This window comes from Theobroma umbraticum, unplaced genomic scaffold, assembly GCF_002168275.2.
Source record: "Theobroma umbraticum cultivar Fairchild unplaced genomic scaffold, ASM216827v3 scaffold_934.0, whole genome shotgun sequence".
In the NCBI taxonomy this organism is placed as follows: Eukaryota; Viridiplantae; Streptophyta; class Magnoliopsida; order Malvales; family Malvaceae; genus Theobroma; species Theobroma umbraticum.
In genome coordinates, this window is record NW_018403260.1 from 20,006 (window position 1) to 20,349 (window position 344).

Consider the following 344-nt stretch of genomic DNA (forward strand, 5'->3'; position numbering starts at 1 on the left):
AAATCAATATGGTCTCAAAATTGAAAAGACTTAATCATTTCAATTATGAAAACAAAATAAAATAAATGACTTCCCCATGTATGAATCAAAATTAATTGTCCGTAAAAAAGATTACAAAATATAAAATTAATTGTCCGTATGTTCAATCCGTATCTCTCGCTCTCTCTCTCTCGCTTCCCATTTTTCTGTAATTTTCTAAAAAAAAAAAACAAATGCAGAACGGAATCTTATTAAGTAGTATGAGTTTGGGCTTCCCCTTAGTGTTGAATATAATACCCTGCTCATTACTTTATTAATATTGTTTTGGATGCTTTCAGAAAGCCTGGTTTTATCTTCCTTTCTTT